The 6,827-nt window shown below is 41.8% G+C and overlaps 1 long non-coding RNA gene across 1 annotated transcript; it reads left to right on the top strand.

Annotated features, from left to right (window-relative positions):
- Positions 1-1,401: 1,401 nt before the first annotated feature.
- LOC109195152 (uncharacterized) lies at positions 1,402-2,154 on the top strand. Its single transcript, XR_002056851.1, has 2 exons — positions 1,402-1,740; positions 1,901-2,154. It is a non-coding gene; the product is annotated as an uncharacterized LOC109195152 (long non-coding RNA).
- The last annotated feature ends 4,673 nt before the right edge of the window (positions 2,155-6,827 follow it).

The following is a 6,827-nucleotide window of genomic DNA, read 5'->3' as shown; positions in this document are numbered from 1 at the left end:
ATCTCGGAAATGCGACTGGGCTGCGTGCTTACCACACGTGCTCTTTTGCTATAATAGCACACCCCATCAGGGCACTGGAGAGTCGCCGTTTTTCCTTATGTTTGGCAGGGATCCTAGGCTGCCTATTGATTTCCTTCTAGGCCGCGTTCAGGACCCAGTGCCTGGAGAGGTACAGGACTGGGTGGCCGAGCACCAAGCCAGGTTAAGGGTGGCTTTTGAGGGAGCTCGGGCACGGTTGTCGCTGGCCGCTGACCGTCGCAAGGAGCGGCATGACCAGAGGGTCCACCCGGTTCCTTTAAAGGTCGGTCAGCTGGTGTATCTTCGAGACCACAGCGCCCGGGGCCGGCACAAGATCCAGGACCTATGGAGCTCCGTGGTCTATCAGGTGTTGGGTGCACCTCAAGAGAATGGGGCTGTTTATACCATTGCCCCCGTGGGAGACTTGGAGAAGGTTCGCCATGTCCATCGTGACATGTTGAAGGCACAGGTCAGCCTAGGGCCTCCTACACCTGGTCCACAGGTTCCACCTCCACCTGCGCCTGCTGACTCAGAGCTGACCTCTCTGAGTGATGACGAGTTGTGGCTCCTTGTCCCTGAGGTACCCTCACACCCTGTAGCACCCGTGGCGTCACTCTCCGATGCCTCCAGAGTTCCATCGGTGGAGCTCAGGTCTACTCCCAGTGTGATTGTAGCACCCTCGACCTCTGCTCCCCCAGGTTCTTCCTCAGGCTCTGTTGAACAGTCTGAGGTGAGTGGGCCACACTTGCGGAGAACAGCACGTTCGACAGCTGGTCAGCACTCGAATGTACATCACTTGCCACGTCCTGTTGAATCTGTACCGGTCGCCAATGCTCAGCTTGCCATATTCAGGCCATGGTGTTAGGTTCCTTGAGTTATTGTCGGGGCGCCAATACAAAAAGGGGGGGTAGATGTAGCCGGATGGGCTACTCGCCTTTCTTTTCTCTCTCGCTCACTCTACTGCTTTCGCTCGCTCTCTCCTGCGCTCACTCTCGCTGCGCAACTACGTTAATTAGGAACCCACCTGTATATTGATTACAGGGTGGTGTTTACCTGTATAAAGGGAAGCCGGTTTTTCTTGTTGGATCATTCCTCCCGAGCTTCTGGTGCGACACAGCAGTAAATGCTGGCCTATCGGTTAATTTTACGATCGGATCGTGTGACTGCTACAGGTAGGCCTCCTTCTGACCTCTGATTTTTCTCAAAGTCGGTAACTAGTAGTCATATTTTTGCGGCCCGCTACAGCGCGGCTGTTTCTTTTTTTTTACTCCAGCCGTGGTGGAGAGACGCGTGAGTTGCGTCCACCGTGCAGTACAGTGCCTCCAGTCTTGGGGTAAGCCGCTTATATTATAGCTGCTAGTATTTTTACTAGCACCCTCTCAGGGATCAACTGCCTGATTTTAAGCGAAGAGTTGAGACGCCTGCCTAGCTGCTGTCTTGTCTTGCCTTGTTTTATCTTGTGTTCCGATCTGTTGGTTGTCCAGTTTTGTTCCTGCTGCTTACCTCGCCCCTGGGGGCTTTGGGTCTCACGCTAAGCCCCTTTTGGACTATCGTTTCACTCCAGCTTTCGCGGCGGGTCGGGGCGATCCTCAGCTGCATATTGGGCTGGTGTTACAAAACTGGTACTGCCTCTCCCTTTTCTCCCAGTTGTGGAGAGCTGCGCGAGACTGAGTGGGGCTACGGACAATCGGAACCAGCACCAGCTGTGGGCTGGCTCGCAGAGTACAAGTACTTCTAATCTGTGCTCTGTGGTGTGTATGTGGGTGTGTTTTATTGCAGATCTCCGTTTTTCTTTTAATTTCTTTTTTTAGTATATAGAGAGCCTGTTTTATGTCCCATGTTTTTATCCTTTTAATGTGTATGTCTTGTGCTTTTATTTCAGCGAACTGAGGCTCTACCAGCGGCCGTGGGACCTTAGGTGGCGGGTCGTTTTCCACACTTCTTTTGTTGTACAGCACCAGGTGAATAGACTATAGTAGGTTTTTTGTGTGGTTTTCTTTTGGTCCACCGCTGCTGGTAAGTCCCAGTTGTGTGTTTATTTTTATTGTAATTTGGGACACCGTTTTAGACATTCAGTGCGCTCTCAGTGTTTTGTTTTTATTTTACATTAATAAATAAAATTGTGTTAATATTTGAGTCGGCCTCAGTGTGCATCCCTGAACCTGTGCAAACGTTGTTGTTCTAATTACATGTCATTTTTAAAGTTCATATTTCCTGGGGGCTAGAATTTCCCCTCAGGTGGCGTTGTCATGTTATTATTTCTTTTATAACCCCACCAACCACTTGGTCACAATTACAAAACAGTTCCTTTATCTTATCTTATCATGTCAGAGGTCAACTGAAACCGTGTCCAACTGAACCTCCAAAGGTTTTTCCTTTAGCTTACACCCCCACACCTTTATCTGTACAGGCAGACAGTTAGACTTTCTACTGACCAACTGATCCTCCAAACAGTTTTCCACCTTTCTTCTTTACATCCTAAACTGTGATAGTTCTAAAAAAATCAAACAAACAAAAAAAAAAACCCACATATTCTTTTCCTCATCACTAGCCATTTCACCATTTTATTTAAATATCTGAATTTTCGGAATGATGATCCAAGCGGGACACAGAGGCTGCTAGTTTTAACGCACCAGAATGCAAATATAAATAAAAGCCTGACTATCCTGACAGCCTAGCTGCAGCGACACCTTTCTTTCACACGGATGCCTGGATGTGCGTTGGAGCTGCCTTTGCTACCCGCACACAGCGTTTCTGACCTACGGGCGCTGCTTATACAACAGAGAAATACAGCATGTTTCTCTGCTCCAAGACATCGGGGGGCCTTTCACACGGTAAGCATGTCTGTTATACCCAGCGCATAAATGTCTGTATGTCAGTGCTGATTATTCAAACCCTGTTTAAAATGTGACACACATGTTGTCCGAAAACAAATCCTCTAAATTTGCAAAGTTACTGATTTAAAAATATATTTTCGAATTTTTAGTTGCATGACAAACATATGATAGACTCTTGAGCGTATTTATTTATATAGCTACATTCACAATGGTACAACCATGCTAAATAAAAGATGCCCAAGCACCAAAGCACTCTAATGCAAGCCTCTGAACTGTATGTTTGATAAGTGCATAAAGTGTACCTCTACCTCTATAGCTGAAAACAGTTTGTATCCGCACTCTGAGGATCTGCTGAATTGTTTTTAATATGGCACTTTTTGACGAACTGCAGATGATGAATTCCTCTTTATTGGAGAAAGTGTCCTTAAGCTATTGTTGCTCATACTCACTGAGTTCCCTAGCTACTTCTTTACTATGTCAGTAAACTTTTTGAAAAGGAAGGTGTTGTAGATTTAAAGAAACATCCTAATTGAAGCAAAGGCAAAAAATTGGAATGAATTTTATGTGACTGTTCATATTAAAGCCAACAACAAGTGAAAATCCAAAACCGACTCCAATCCTTTGTATTAATGATCTCCCTCTCTCTCTCTGTGTGAGTGTGTGTGTGTGTGTGTGTGAGTGTGTGTGTGCCCTCACAGAAGGAAGGTCATGGCACGAGCTTTTTCAATCTGCAGTGAAATTTATTAAACCGTTGCTTAATGGGACAGATGTACACGTCACTCTTTACTAACACACTGTAGATAAGTTTATTGCTGAACCACACAGCTAGCAGTCTCTCACACTCTCTAGGTTTTTGAAGTTTTGTGTGTAACGGTTTAGTCTATCAAACCTTATCCTTTTCTCCCCAGTATCACAACAGTAAGTATGGATCAGTAAACAACCAATGATTCTAAAGCCAGAACAGAAAGATACAGTTGGAAGATGAATGATTGCGTTTTTATGATGAATAGTAAAACTACCCCCTCTTCTTCTTCTCTGTGTTGTTGTTGCATGAAGGTTGAAAAACTGATTAGATTAATGTCTGATGATCTTTTCTGTGCTTCTTCAAGTTTGTAACACCAAACATATTAAAGGATGATATGAGGTTCACAGGAAGAGTTGAATTAGACACATTTACTATTTTTCTTTATACTCTTTCTTTCTTGACATGTTTAATATGATTACTATCAGAGGAGAAAATAAACCCTGTGTAGTTTAAAAACTTTTTATTTAATCAAACTGTAATGTTGTTGAACTCTGACGGACGTGTCTTTTAATCTTGTCAACAAATCCTTAATCATCTAAATGTGCCATTTATCATCTTGTAAAATGTTCCCTCTGCTTCTGTTGCACATCTCCCCTGACACTCTCTGCTTCACCTGTCCTGTGCAGCTGGTCCAACCGCTGCCTCCTTAAACTTGTGTGTTTAAATCTCTTTACCTCTGTTGTGAACTTCACACAAAGTTTGTGGTAGCAAAATCAAACTGAGGAGGATCTTGTTTGAAAAACACACACTCACAAGACAAAATAAAAACAGACTGCTCAAAGCAAACGCAGAGCCCTCACAGCTGGTAGTACAAAAACACAGTAACAATGTGCGTATTAGATTCCCCTTACTCCCAAAAGCATAAATATGAAAAAAATGGGATCACCAAGAATATCCTAAAAATGGCATTGAGGGGAGTGTTACAGTGAAAAAACAAAAAGCCAAATTTTCATCTGAAAATGTTGAATTTTAGTAAAAACAATGCTCTGTAGTTTGATACTGTCGTTACAGACAGTGCAGATGTTTAAAGCCTTTGGACGCACATTTGAAATGCAGTCATTCTCCTTATCAGCTGGAAATGTTAAAGCCATAAAATGACTTTTTCGAACGGCTAAAAACTATTGAACAAAAAGCATTGTTGAGCCTGTTCCAAAATTTGAATGTACATGTGTTGAAGGTGCGGGTCTTGTTGAATTATTAAACATACTTTCTTTAATTTTTCGAGCCACAAAAACCAAAACTTTTAATTTTCTTCCGCTTGAGTCTCGGCCTCGGGTAGCTCTACTCATCATTGCTGAGTCAGTTGTCTGTTTGTGCTACTTTTTTCAAGGAGCAGTCGGATATTGGTAAGGGTGCCTTTATGTGTTTAGTTACTTACTTAAGTGGAAGTACTGTGGAAAGTTTCACCTTACATACACAGATCTGACAGTACAGCTTCTGAGGTAACTGTTTACAAGATGTTATAATCTATCCAAAGGTTCTTTGCAATTTTACATTGATAAACATTATCCTTAACATATTTGACCCACATAAAGTACTATGGCCATCACACTGTCATTTAGAATTGTTTAAATAACTCGTGTCTTAAGTCCTTCCATCACACAGAAAATTAAAAAAAACCCACATGGTTCACTTTTATATCACAAAATGTTAGAAATATAAGTTGTTCATAACAACCTGAAAGGTTGGGAGTTTAAAATGCAAACCAATGGAAGCAGCAGTAGAAGACTATAATGTCACAGAGCACACGGTGTCTATTATTGTGTAGACATGTATAAATAAGAGCTTAATAAAGATGCTTAATTTCTTAAGAAATAAACAGGTGGAGTGATCTTTATCAAAAGTAGAAGTTGCATCTGTGGCTAAACCACTGTACCCAAAAACTTTAAAAATCTACTGTGTGTGATGCTGTGTGAGTAAAGCTTGCCCTTCACACCCACGTGTAACAAACCATCTGTTGGGGGTTGTGGATTTGACACCTCAGCTTTGTGAAAGTGGGGAAACATGTTTGTGGCTGAGCATAAGATTTCTGCTTACAACTTAGAATCTCAGTTCTAAATGAAATTCAGATGGTTTTTTTTAAGTGTGGCTAATGTATTATTTGACTTCTAAGGCACACACACACACACACACACACACACACACACAAGAACAACAACACAGAGAAGAAGAAGAGGGGGTAGTTTTACTATTCATCATAAAAACGCAATCATTCATCTTCCAACTGTATCTTTCTGTTCTGGCTTTAGAATCATAGGTTGTTTACTGATCCGTACTTTGGGAGTCATACTGTTGTGATACTGGGGAAAAAAGGGTAAGGTCTGATAGACTAAACCGTTACACACAAAACTTCAAAAACCTAGAGAGTGTGTGAGACTGCTAACTGTGTCGTTCAGCAATAAACTTATCTACAAAATGTGTTAGTAAAGAGTGACGTGTACATCTGTCCCATTAAGCAACGGTTTAACAAATTTCACTGCAAACTATAAAAGGAATCTGAATTTAAATAGAACATAGTAGTGATGGATTAAGTGCAGGAAACACTAGTATAAGGTGTCTATGGAACAAATCTCCTTCAGCGTTCAAAATGACCAAAGTGAGGACTACAGGCGTTTCTCTCAGTTGGTTGTGTTTAGGGAAAAAGCAGCTAAATACACTGAGACTGCTCCACATTGTTAGCGAGTTAACTCTGGATGTCTGTGGGTTTGTCAGACTTGGAGTGAACAAAAGCAGAAAAACAGTAAAAGATGCAGCCAGTGAAAGTCTGGTTTATTTTATGAATACAATGAAACATTTTACAGTCCACAGAGCAACGTAGAATATATGATAAATAGATACACATAACACGGACAGTGAGAAGTAAAACTCGTCGTCTTACCACATGTTATATTCTGTAAACTTAAAATAAACCAGTCATCTATTAAAAACATGAGTCAACATTACTGAAGTGACACTTTAACGATGCTTCATATCACAGTATTTATGATGAAAAACATGTTCTCTCATTAGCACATGCGCTGTCACTTGTCATGAAAATGTCCAGAGCCTGGGTTCAGCTTCCTCTTCAATCACCATTGATCATTAATAGGGCAGTATTTAGAAGTATCCCTGTTTATTTCTAAAGGAATACCTGCTGTTTGTGGTATTCTGTTTAAAAACTATTAGCC

Source organism: Oreochromis niloticus, linkage group LG17, assembly GCF_001858045.2.
Source record: "Oreochromis niloticus isolate F11D_XX linkage group LG17, O_niloticus_UMD_NMBU, whole genome shotgun sequence".
Lineage (NCBI taxonomy): Eukaryota > Metazoa > Chordata > Actinopteri > Cichliformes > Cichlidae > Oreochromis > Oreochromis niloticus.
Note: the sequence above shows the minus strand (reverse complement) of the source record. Positions and strands in the feature narration are given on the sequence as shown.